The sequence below is a fragment of the Anas acuta genome, chromosome 9, assembly GCF_963932015.1.
Source record: "Anas acuta chromosome 9, bAnaAcu1.1, whole genome shotgun sequence".
In the NCBI taxonomy this organism is placed as follows: domain Eukaryota; kingdom Metazoa; phylum Chordata; class Aves; order Anseriformes; family Anatidae; genus Anas; species Anas acuta.
In genome coordinates, this window is record NC_088987.1 from 24,414,605 (window position 1) to 24,426,849 (window position 12,245).

The 12,245-nt window shown below is 35.6% G+C and overlaps 1 protein-coding gene across 2 annotated transcripts in view; it reads right to left on the minus strand.

Moving 5' to 3' along the window:
- SLC9A9 (solute carrier family 9 member A9) overlaps positions 1-12,245 on the minus strand; it is a 217,526-nt gene that overhangs the window by 81,550 nt on the left and 123,731 nt on the right. The gene's annotated exons all lie outside the window — the stretch shown is intronic.

Here is a 12,245-nt window from a genome sequence, read left to right on the forward strand (position 1 = left end):
CGCTCTGTTTATGTGGCCAGTAGGGCAGCTTCATGGGGAATCTGTAAAGTTATGAACAGTGAGCATGGATAAAGGGAGAGATCCACAATATTCAGTGCAGAGTTGAAGTCACACAGTTCTCTTCTGTCACTAACTCACTCTGCAAAACCAGCTATGCAGTTATACCAACATATGATTTTATTTGTTTAGATTTACAAGATTTCTACATATCCTAGCCTGTGTACCATCTAAGACTGTTAAGGCCTAATGCTCATCCCAAGTAGCATCTTTTTTCTTGTAAGAAGTCATAACAGTTTTGTACTTTTATTTATTTATTTATTTAATTTCCTTCTACACTTCATGTATAGTTAAAAAATGGAATTAAATGTTCTTCGACTGTGTGAAATACATAATATCAGGAAGAAAAACCTCAGGAAAGCTTAAAATAAATTGAGACTGAGATTTTTTATTATTATTTTTTTTTTCAGACTGAAATAATGTTTTAAGTCAAAATGAAAACTTTCATCCATTCAAAATGAAACACTCATTTCATATTTTCTTCCTGAAGGAATTCCAATTTTATTTATCAAGCAAAATGAGAGAAGAATGAATGTATACAATTTGGAAACACAGCAAATGAACAAATGTGAATAACATTATTTTCATTCCTTTTTTTTTTTTTTTTTCTTTTTTGGGTCAGCTGACATTATTACACAGGTCTTTAAACATGAAATTTCAGTGAGTTTCCAGAGTAATTATTTTGCAGAAAGCAACAGTATCTGATCAATAATACAGAGAGTTAAGAGGATTTTGATCAATACCTACAAACCAGGCACATAAATTTCATCTCAGTAAAATTTTACCTTTTTTTTTCCTAGAGCCATGATTTCTTACTACATATCTATGTCTGACTTCTAAAGACTCAAATTTCTTTTCTCTACGTTCTATTTCACTCTCAGTAACTCAGTTTTTGGACATGCTTGAAGTCAACTGGGTTTATGCTTGCAACCATTTAATTCTGGGGGACTAGGTAGAAGTCCAAATTAATTTGGTGTATTTTGATATAAAGTAATAAATCAGCAGTTTGTTCTGAAGTCCCAGACAATTAAGAAGTTCCCTAGCAGTATTTCTGGATAGGTTTACTTGCTTCTTTTTTTTTTTTTTTTCTTTGTAGTTTGTGCAACTTTATCATGTTGGTGGCTGTATATAAGCTACCTTGATATGTTGTAAAGGAAGAAAAACATTACTGGATGAAATGGAAGAACACTATTTTTTTTCTATTTTCTTTTTACCTACTCAGACATATTAATGCAACAGTATTTTAAAAGCTAACAAAAGAAATTCTTTAATTGACACAAGTCCTAAATTGTTGCTGGGTAGATTATATGCCAAGCTATAGGCTTATTTATAATTATCTGGAAATCCCTATTTTTTGTTTTGTTTTGTGTGTTTTTTTTTTTTGTTTTGTTTTTTTTTGTTTTTTTTTTTTTTGGGGGGGGGGGGGGTGAGGAAGGTACATCTAACTGTAAATTCCAGTTTTACTTTCAGTAAACTGAAAAGTGTGGATCTTCCCTGGTGCTATGTAATTTTCCCTCTCATAACAAATATTCTAGCAATAAAAGTGCATCCTTCATTTCATCTTTCCTTTTTTATTTTCTATAGCCATGTGGAGCTAGGAATGCAAAGTATATGAGGTGGGATTTAACCATCATCCTGATATGTTAGGATACTGCCTGACATTAGACCCCTCAGGACAGTAAGGACCAACAGAGTTGACAGCAGAAGACACACGTCTCACACAAGTCACAACTGTAGACCCAAATCTCCCATTCAGCAGTGTCCCTGGACTGCCTTTCCAGTCGGAGACAGAAAGTCCTCTGTGTTTTGTTCTTTGTATTTTGTTATCAAGGACTATTGCAACACAAATGTTTATAAACCTTGTTTAGTATCATTCAGGCAAACTGCTATGGTGAATAACTCTAATAGATCAAACACACATCTTATCTTAGCAGGAAAGTACCTTGCAAGTAAATGATGGGCATTTCAGCAGATCACTGAGATTCATTCCCTGAACAATTTCTCATTTTCAGACAGAAAGGAAAGGAAATTATCCAATTTCTCTTTTTATAATAACATCCAATACATTTAATGTCCAATTTTTATACAGCTTCTTGATTTATAGCATTTCCTGGGCTACTTCTGCTCTAGCTACTATTATCAAAGTAGTTATTGTGTTAACCCTTTTGGTGTGGGTGTGCCACAAGAAGTGTTTTCTTTGCTCAGAGATATATCTCATGTGTGATGCTGAACGTTTCATGTTTGAAGCAGAATGTGTTTCTCTAATATGTTTTTAATCAGGCACACAAGACCATTCCCTGTTTCTCATAGATGCTACATACACACTAAAGTGATGCATACCCACAAGTTGAAAACTGGTGGCAAAGACCACCAGGCAAAGGAAGATTATCACATCTAGCAACACTTTTGTATTAAAAATACCTTTAGCTAGGATATAAACCAATGTTTTAGCAAGTTTGTCCTACCAGATCAAAGGGGATGAAGTGATAAGCCAGAATCTGATCTTGCACTCCCCGTGACCTGTATCATGAGTAATCGACAGATCACCATGCAAATTAATCAAATGCATCACAGAGATGATCTCTGATGTGCTTGGCCAAACTTGAAATTGCTGATAGTTCTTCACACAGGCTGAGTGTCTTACATTTGAAGCTAAGTCTGCCTCTTACTCTGTCTTTCTGGATCACTTGTTACCCAATTACTTGGTAACATGCAATGCAGTTTCCTGCCTCAGTCAACTTAAAACTGCTATTTTTCTGTCATACCCAGAGTATTGTGCAGGAGTGTGTGTGTGGGCTCATCAGCAAAGCTGTGTCTTACAGATAACACCTCTTTGATAAACAGGGAAATGGTGTCTTCTCTGAGCTATTATTTCAGACTTCCATGAACTCAAACCCTTCCTAGTTACATTTTATTTAGGATCATTTTCAGGTTGTGATTCATAACTGGCATACTTACCTTTTAAGTGGTAATGCATATTTTTGATTATTATTTTTTTTAAACCTGAGAATCTGCACTTAGTGCTGCCTTAATGCTGAGGATAGCCTATGAAGGCAGAAACATGGCCTCTCATGTATCAGCCTGCAGTTCATGTTTTTAGCATAGCAACATTCAAACTATCATCACTATAAAAGACGTTAATCAAAATGCTGTCCTTTATTATGTTCATATGTACAGACAGCTGGCTAGCTAAGTACAGTTGTCATTTTAGAGTAACAGCAGTGTTAATGGTCAGGCTTGTTACGTTAAGTTAGAGGTGTTTCTGGATTTCAGAGGCTTTCATTAGCATTTAAAAGACTTTCCAGGCAAAGACAGTATGATTACCAGTGAAAGCATGTATGGGTTAAGAGTAACTCAGTGGGTAGAAGTCGCTGTGCTGAAGCTGGGCTCTCAACAGGTATTTACTGTAGCAGGACTTAAAATCCTTACTGCACTATTGCTAAAGAAGAATCTGACCCAGGAAACTAAGGAAGAGCTTCCTTTATTGGAGCTATTCTGGTATGGCGAGGGAATACCAGTTAGACTGATTATGAGTATTTTAAAACCAAAATAATAAGCAGTATGAAGTGCACAGAAATATAGCAGTACTTGAAAACATAGTGCCGTTAATTTAACTGTTTATCTCAGTGTTGTGGTCAGTTGCAAATTACAGTTGAAGATACTCAGGCTGACATTCTGTTTTCAATAGTAAATCAACAGACCCTTCACTTTCACTAAATTGTTTTCCAGGATTCTAGAGGAAATATGACCCAAAGAAATACAGTTGTAGAAGAGAGCATGTGCCAAGGCCAAGAGAAAACATTTAATTAAACCTTCTTTTCTAAACTGACCTTCCTTTTTCTTGACAAATGATGACAGGGAAATATGTTCAAAGGAATACAAGCAAAACAATTAAGAAGCTTGTAATAATTTATAACTATTGAATTATGGATCACCCGAAGATGTGAACACATGCTCCTGGCTGTTGATTTCAGAGTATGTATCTCAAGGACGAGCTGTGTTTCAGAAGGGAAAATCCTTGCATGCCTACATGAGGCTTAAAAAGGAAAGCCGAGATGCATTTACTCAGAGCAAACTTTCCACTTAATTTAGGAATAAACAATGAGCAGTTGAGAACAATCTCCTGCATGAATCTAGTTCATGACAAATGACTGCAAGGAAATGCACTCTTTCACGCCCTTCTCTGTGAGCAGAGCAGAAGTCAGAAAAAGAGCACTGTACTCTGGCTGGGCTCTTCTGAACCAGGTCATGGTACCCCTGTTCACCTCAGCTGACTGCAGCCTCTTAGCCTGGATGGTCAGGACACCATTCCTCCCAGTGCTGTAATCATGTTACTGGTTTTCCTTTCCACATATTGCCCTCTCCTTTGCTATCCCCAAGGCAGCATGAGAAACCCTGTAGGTGCTCCCAGCAGTGTGATGAGAGCACGCAGACACTGCAGTACTTGTGGCAGTGGTAGACACAGAACGGGGGCACAGAGGGAGCAAGGTGGAGCAGAAGCTGATGCTTCTTGATATAACAATGATGGAGAATAAACTTTGGCTTATTTTATATATTTATATATATTTTATAGCTTATTTATATTTTGGAAAGTTTCATCTTTCTCATCTGTATATAAAAGGCCGATGTAACGGGGAGCTTCTCACCCCAGTAACATTTGCAAAGGCATTGCTCCACTTAGCATTACACAAAGCTGTCTAAATCAAACTTCTGAAAGTGGCTTAGGAGCTTCAGCTCCCTTGAACTTATATGTACTTGAGGTTTCTAGCCACTCTTGACTATGGGGCTTTGCAATTCAGCATAGAATGTGTGTTTAATACTTGCTATTATTTGTTTTATAGTTTGGAAATCTACAGAGAACAGTCATTTCATCTCTCTGACAGTTTTGTTATAGTCAGAAAAATCTTATGATTCTTACTACTTGTATTTTAAAAGAGAGTGCCTCAGGATCTGGGGGAGCTTAACTACTGACAAGAAATAAAAAGGGCTCAGGACAGTTTGCTCTTAAAGCACTGCAGCAGGAGGTTGTCAAGCATGTACCAACGGTTTCAGATGAGGTTTAGGCTGAGATTTGTGTGACCTCTGCCTGAATTTGCTGTGTTTGACCATCTTAAAGCTGTAAATGCCAGAACAGACAGTTGCACATTGTGTCCATCTCAGTATCTAAAAGGCTTCTATCTCGTTATCAGGTAAAGATTTGGAATCTCAACCTGGATAGCGAAGGAAGAAGCCTTACCTGAGAAGAATTTTCTGTCAAGTTAAAGGTGAAAGTGAGCAGTTTCTGATAATGGCTTGATCACTGGTACAGTGTTGAGCAATTCCAGCCTTGTGCCCACAGCACAGTAGATGTGACAAATAGAGGCTGATAGGAAAATAATGGTTAACATGAGTTTTAACGTTGCCTATATCTTGATTAGATCACTTTTAAGCTGGTATTGTCCAAAGACTTCCATTTAGCATACCTTGTTGGGATTAAGCACTAATAATGTAGGGGGTCCAGTTACATCACCACCTCTCCCATAGATCCCATTCACACAGATTTGACACGTGGTCTTGAAGAAAAAAAATTCTGTTATAATTACCATCTGAATAAGGAGAACAAATAACTCTATCCACATACTGCACGCATATGATAGCAAATCAGAGCTAAACTCTGTCTAAGCACAGGAATAGGTAGATTTTTAATAATAATTCAATAGGAATTTTTAATAAGAAAGACCTGTATGTCGTTACAAAAACAAAAAATATCAATCTTACTATATAACTGGAAAATTATAGTAATGCTGGCTGCATCATTCACCTTGCCCAGAACAACCTGTTAATGTTTTAATCTGAAAGTGCATCCTTTGTTCTTAGGCTGTGGTAAGGAAGGGTTCCTGCCCTGAGGCTCAATCATACTTTTTCCATTTTAGCCCCTAGACTTCTTACCACAGTTGTTTTTCTAGATAAGGCAGAATTCTTTCCACAGCCTGTTTTTTTTTTTTTTTTTTTTTTTTTTTTTTTTGAAGAACCTCTGCTGGAAGGCAGAAAGAACAACTTTGGTCAGTACTTAAAGTACTGACCAAATCTGATGAAAGCTTCCACATTGGCAGCGAAGAGTGCTACCACTGTGGCATTGTAATCTGCCTTTCTGCAGCATCTCTTTGTACACAGCTGCTGCCAGGCATGGGAATACTACCATAGAGTTTGGGAATAATGAAAAGTATATTTCTGTTACTGAAACAGTAGCACTTAAAAGACTGGCTAATGTCATGTTGTGACTCCAGTCACTCTATCATAATGTTCTATCTTTTAGCACTTTACACCCAGTTGATAAAGGGCTGGGATAAGCATGGAATCTTACTTTAACAAACAGTTTTTTTTGGTAGACAGCCACTGCCATGGTTATGAGCAGTCAAGCCACAGCTTGTAGTCCATTTTCTCACCCTGCTGCCAACCTGCATCTCTAATGAGATGTTCTGGTAAACAAACACACTACATTAACCTTTCCTAAATTATTTTTTGAGATCAAGATGATGATTTCAGACTTTGAAATTGAAGCAATGGATTAAAGAGTTCCCTGCTGAAGGACCCAAAATTTTGATCTCTTGGAAGAACAACTTATTCACAGAATATTTAATTGTAAAGAGATATGCCAGGATACCCAAGGTTATTGGACTCTTCTGGTTCATATCTTTTTGATGCTGATGTTTGTTGAAAGCTCATTTCCTATCCTATTCAGTGGATTTGTAATACAGAAATAGGTGGGAGTTCAGGAGTTAGCAGTGTTTTGATCTTCCTACTTTTTCACCATAACACTGAATAATGTTATACATGTAATTTTATGTCTCAGAGGAGATACAGTTGAACAGTTGGCCATATTTCAAAAGCATTAACAGCTATGCCAGATTCTCAAAATGTTTTGGATGCAATCCTATAATTTTCTTCCTTTTTAAATTTAACTTTATATAAATTTTTTTTTTAATTTAGAAAACAGTGTTGTAGCCATACCACAAAGAAAAACCCACAAAAGAATCCAGATGCTTATGAACTTGTACAAGTGGAGCAACAAAAAATCAAAGTAAAACTATAATCTTCAAGAGTTTAAATTTGCCAGTATAGCAGTATATTACAAGTTGGTGAGTACTCCAATTAGTTCTTAGTTTGAGTTCTTATGTTCTTTCAGAATTACTCAATGAAGACTTACAGTCAAAATAGATAGGGGTAAACTCCTATAAGGGCTATATATTTGGTTTGATTGAGTGATTCAGTGTGTAAAGAATGAATGGAAGGACCAAACACATCATTCAGACAACTCTTTTGACTTCAGTGGCTTCATATCACTGATAGAGTTATGTCTTTACAAAATCTGTAACAGATTTGTCCTTTCCTTCATGTCTTTACGTCTATATGGACTGCATCCTTGATCCTTGACAATGGCAAATGTTTTTTTCATGCTAATAACAATATTGCTCCGTTTACCTCCAATCTACTGTTAGAGCCAGTCAGCACCATTTTTTTTTACAAACCAGAGAAGTGTCTCTGCAGCAATGATAGCCCCTTTGCTTATCTACTCACTTCAAACAGGTCTGAGGACTTTCAAATTAGAGGATAAGAATCCTTACCTCTTGTTCTTGTTACATTCACTAGGCTTTTTTTTAGTGACATTTTTTACACTTATTTTTATATTTTATATTCTCAGAGATCATTGACTACATTAAGGTATGCTATATTTATGCCAGTGTAGTATGAATGAATGATCAGATGTTTTTCATCATCAGAGATCTTATGTCTCCATCCATGCATAGGAAGTTTTGGAAGCGTGCCTTAACATTTTTAGGTTTAGTTTTGACTAGATGGGCAATGAGAAATAGCTGCTGGTGGTTATAAGCTGGAATCTGAACAGTAGAAACAATCAGTAGAGCTCTGGGAAATCTCTGAAAGCAAATCTGAAAGCTTGGGTCATTTAGAAGTTAGGGAAGGTTTGAATATTAGAACAATAGCTTGTTTTGATTTATTTCATTTCCCGGATTGGTGCTTTCTCATAGAGCAGTTCAATGAGGAGATGCTCCTGCTAACAATGGGAATTTGGGCAGCCTTGGCCATCCCCCAAAAATGTGGTGTGCCAGGCCTCTGGCACTGGAGTTTAGAGAAAGTTGGAGGTCTGGAACTGAAGCTTTAGGTGAACTAGATAGGGCATGTTTTAAGGGCAGCCAGGAACACAGACATTTGCAGCCAGTTTGTAAAATACATACCAAAGGCAATGGCTGGATAGGCACAGTATTAAAAGTTACTATTTAATGATGCTTTTTATTTATTCAGAATATGGAATAAAAATCTTAGTCACTGAAGAACTGATGCAAAAAAAAAAAAAATGCACAGAATCTGGGAATCCCTTGACAAACATTTACATGGGAGGTGATGATAAACAAACAAGACTTAATACTTAGCACAGCAATACTTTTAGAGGACATGTTTTATTAACAGCTTTGTATTTCTTCTCTGCCTGTCAGGAGAATCCTTTATTCCCAAACCACTCATTGCAGGTTTATTGTAAGATGTAGCTTGCTATTTTTAATCAGTGTATGAGAAATGAGGGGAGACATAGATCCAAGAGCATTAGCAGGTAATACTCAACATCTCTGAAGGCACATTTATTGAGTACTTCAATTTGACTGTGAACTCATGCTTAAATGGCTATCTTTGTTTTGCTGCTGATATATCGTGATATTACTCTCATATACTGATGCAGGTTTATTCATAGTCTGTCAGGCACAGCATGTTGCAGTCCTTTCACATGGGGAACAAAGAAAGTTTTTTTTTCTAGTTATAAGTCTCAGATAAACCAAAAGATAAGGTATTATTTAGTGACACGGTGCAATCAGTTCTCTCAGAATGCCAGCTGATAATACAGTGACTGTGCATGTGCCTTTATGCTGAGAAATGGTATGTTACTCTGCCAGACAATGGGGAACATTTAAATAGGACCCAATGTTCAGAAAGGCAATACACTTCCTGAAACTTGGAGTTTAAAATCACTGTGTCTGAAAAAAGGAGACAGCTAGAATAAATAAGACATTTTGGAAAATGTATGCCATATTCTTTCAGAACAAAATTTAAAATGATTCAGACTGCCAAGAATTTCAAGACCCATTTTGAAGGCTACTCTGCATGGGTAAATATATTAGTAAAATAACTAGAATGATTCATATAGATTTCTTTTAAAATTTTGGAATATAGATGCATGTAAACATAAATTCTGCCATTAGTGAGTCAGATTTCCAAGGCTTTAAGAATCTCTCTTAGATTCAAGGTACAGTTTACGTAGGGGTATATATTTCAATATAATTCGTTTGTTAAATGAAGGGACTTATAATTGTTAATAAAATTGGGTGAACTCTTAGGATCCATTTAAGCATATTTTTAAGAAAACTCTCAGCACAGCTAGCCTTTACAGCCTTGTGAGATAGCTGAAAGATACCGCTGCAATAAATGGAAGTGGAGTCTTTTTCAGTAGCACTTGGTTAGTTTTGATAATACAAAAACCTATATGTTTTGGCAACAATTCAGAAGTATTGTATCAGCCATACATACTCCTGGAAGAAGTCAGCTGCTAGTTATCTGTAAGGACATATATTTTCTCTAAAAATAATGACAGGTTTTATTTACATTGTTGAATGTCAACTAGAAAAAAGAAAAACAGATCTAATGCTATTGCTGTCAGGATCAGTGGTGGTTTATGGAAATTCCAGATATGGAAACACAGATTGATTTTTAAGAATACTATCTCCACTACTACTTAAAAATTATCATTTCTTTTTTCCTGGTGCTCTGTTGATATATGACTAATCTTGGTTACAATTATAAGGATTTCACACTGTAAATTACAGAGTATGCAATAAGTCATTGAAGCATAATGTAGAGAATAATATAAAATAAGTAGGCCATACAGATCTTGAATACTGTCTTTTACTTTAGCTAACACTGTAATATTTTGTATTAAAGTCGATAGTAAATATATTGTATTAATTATATGTAATTAATGTCATTTTTACATGTCTTCAACCTAATGGATGACAGATTCATTTATGTTTTATAACCAAAATGTGGGTAAATTGATCTGTAACATGTAAACTCAAACACTTACCTCTAGTATAAGACTAACTTGATAAAACCTGATGAGTTGAGTTGCGTATTCTAAACTACTGATAGGAATTGCAGCCTATTGCACATAGCTAGTGGAATAGCTAGTGGGACTAGTAGAGATTCAATGAATATGAATAAGATTCCATTCACCTAAATAGTCTCAGAAATCACATGTTCCTCTTTATTATCCTCTGAATACCTTCTATTCCAAAACAAAACAAAAACCAAACAATCCCCCAAAACCCACGCTGAATAAATAATCATTTTATGATGAAATGGTTAATTGACAATAAAAGAGCACTCAAAAATGGACTTTTATTCGCCTGATCACTGTTATTTTGCCCATTCCTGTTTCCTGAGAAGGTTTATCTGTACAGTAACTCATAGGTGGTATAGAGAAATCCGATGTTATTGCTGTGACTTCAATGCAACTATTCATGCATTTTTCATTTCCTGTAAGTAATTACTTAATTTTTAACAATGTGTGTAACCTTATTTCTATTTTTAGATTAACCGATCTCACACTATGCTTTGGATTTGAACAGTAGTGGTAAATCTGGTTCCCTAAAGCACCATGGAATCACTCCAGAAGTGGTTTCATACTGCCTTGGGATGGTTCTAACATCATATCAGTGGGACACTTTTGGGTGACTGTGAGATCAGTCTCTTTTCTGTTTCTACAGATATAGTTTCAGCATTTCACAGGCTTCATCCTATTTTATTTTATTTTATTTTATTTTATTTTATTTTATTTTATTTTATTTTATTTTATTTTATTTTATTTTATTTTATTTTATTTTATTTTATTTTATTTTATTTTATTTTATTTTATTTTAATTATTTTTCTTTCCTGTAATTGATGCTATACCATCCCCTTCCACTGACTTTCTTCACAGGCAATTACATCAATTTTATACACATAATGCAGTCACTTTTGGCTCAATGAGCAAAATTCTCCAAACTAGCATGACAAAATTCAGCCTCTCCCTTCTAATTTTATTAAAAAAAAACAAACCAAACCAAAACAAAACAACTGAAGATAAATGCAGCTCAGAACTGCCCTTTAGCCACAGCTGCAGACATACTGGGGACTGTGTCCTAAGCAAGGTGGTATAACAGAGAGCAGCCCCATAACTGTCTTGGCAAATCCAAGTCCTCTGGAAAACCTTCAGGTATTAATTGTTATGAATTACCACTAGCTTAAATAAAATTATTTAGCAAATTATTTACTTAAGACTAAGATGACAAATGCAGGCAGATAAAGTTGCATAGTGGGGTATAATAAATTATAAAGACTGTTATATATAATCATTAGAAAGAAATTGGGACCTTTAATTACATTTGTAATTAAAATGTCTATTTAAAATTTTATCTTAGCTTGACTGTACATTCATAATTTGTGAAGCTGAGTGTTTTGATGTAAGAATTTAAGTTGGCATTGTGAACCTAATAGCTTTTTAGGAAGAAAATCTAGGTTCAGTTACAAAACCAAACTATTTGATTACTAAATCTAGATTCTGGCAGATCTGGTGGGATTCAGAGGAGATCTGAAAATAGATGAGCATTTCAGAACAATAATGACTATCTACTTCCCTGATAAAATCAACAGTACAGGTAGTTAAAGTAAGAAGCACATGGTTGCATTGAACAGAATGAATAGTTAATGTGTGTATCAGCCCCTTGTTTGTGGTCTTGTGGGTCTTCCCACCTCTGGTAGTACCTCTAGTAGCTGAAGAAACGGCACCGTATCAATTAAGTTGTTTGCATTACTGAAAGCTTGCAACAACAATCATTTAAAAATTTCCTAAAGAGCAGGACTAGAACAGGCATTTAGTGAGATAAGTTCTTCCTTAGACTAGACATGTGACTACTGTTCCCAGCTCCTGTTTCCCTGACTGTATTTTCAAAATTGTTTCTTAATCTTACATTATAGCAACATGGTCGACGAGATCCAGCCAGATTATTCCTCCTCACCCACATATCTGCTTCCATACAGAGCAACTCTGTTGCTGACCAACAGTGAAAAAATGGCAAATCTCAGAAAGATTGACTGAGAGTGGAGG